At 50.1% G+C, this 836-nt stretch overlaps 1 pseudogene; it reads left to right on the top strand.

Annotated features, from left to right (window-relative positions):
* Positions 1-836, top strand: part of LOC111823000 — a 34763-nt pseudogene that overhangs the window by 25053 nt on the left and 8874 nt on the right.

Below are 836 nucleotides of genomic sequence, written 5' to 3' on the forward strand. Positions count from 1 at the left end.
ATAAAAAAAGACATGTATGGAGGTAACATCTCTACCAAATTCTACAATCCCATGTCCTCTGCCCTTGACTGAGAAGATGAAGGAAAGCTTTTCAACAACTTTTACTGAAGACTTGAATAGAAGTCATGCACTACAGAGTGAATCCTCAGAGGCCTGTCTGTTTACCCATGATGTTTGCTATTCATCAAGGAGTGAAGAAGAAAATATTAAATGTGGAGTTTTAATTGATTTCTGAGAGAGAGAGCAAGGGAGAGGTAGAGAGAGATAGAAACATTAATGAGAGGGAAACATCAAAGGGCTGCCTCCTGCATGTTGCCTACTGGGGATTGAGCCTGCATCCAGGCAATGTGCTCTGACTGGGAATTGCTCCAGCGACCTCTTGGTGCATGGGTCGACGTTCAACCACTGAGCAACATCAGCCAGGCAATAACAAAATATCATAAACTAGTGGCCAGGTGCACGAGATTCTTGCACTGGGGAGGGGAGGGGTCCCTCAGCCCAGTCAGCACTCTCTCTCAGTCAGAGATCCCGGGGGGGATGTCTGTCTGCTGGCTAAGCTGGCAGTCAGACATCCTGCTTGCAGTCCGGGGCTCTCTCAGTCCAGGACCCCTCACTCCTTCCCGCCCTCCTGCAGTGGAGGCAGGAGAGATTCCCACTGACCCTGTGCTCACCAGCTGTGAGCCCGGCTTCTGGCTGAGCAGCACTCTCTCTGTGGGAGTGCACTGACTCACCAGGGGGCAGCTCCTGCTTTGAGCTTCTGCCCCTTGGTGGTCAGTGTGCATCATAGCGACTGGGTGTTCTGTTATTCAGTCGATTTGCATATTACGCTTTTATTA

This window comes from Myotis lucifugus, unplaced genomic scaffold (genome assembly GCF_000147115.1).
Source record: "Myotis lucifugus unplaced genomic scaffold, Myoluc2.0 scaffold_138, whole genome shotgun sequence".
Lineage (NCBI taxonomy): Eukaryota > Metazoa > Chordata > Mammalia > Chiroptera > Vespertilionidae > Myotis > Myotis lucifugus.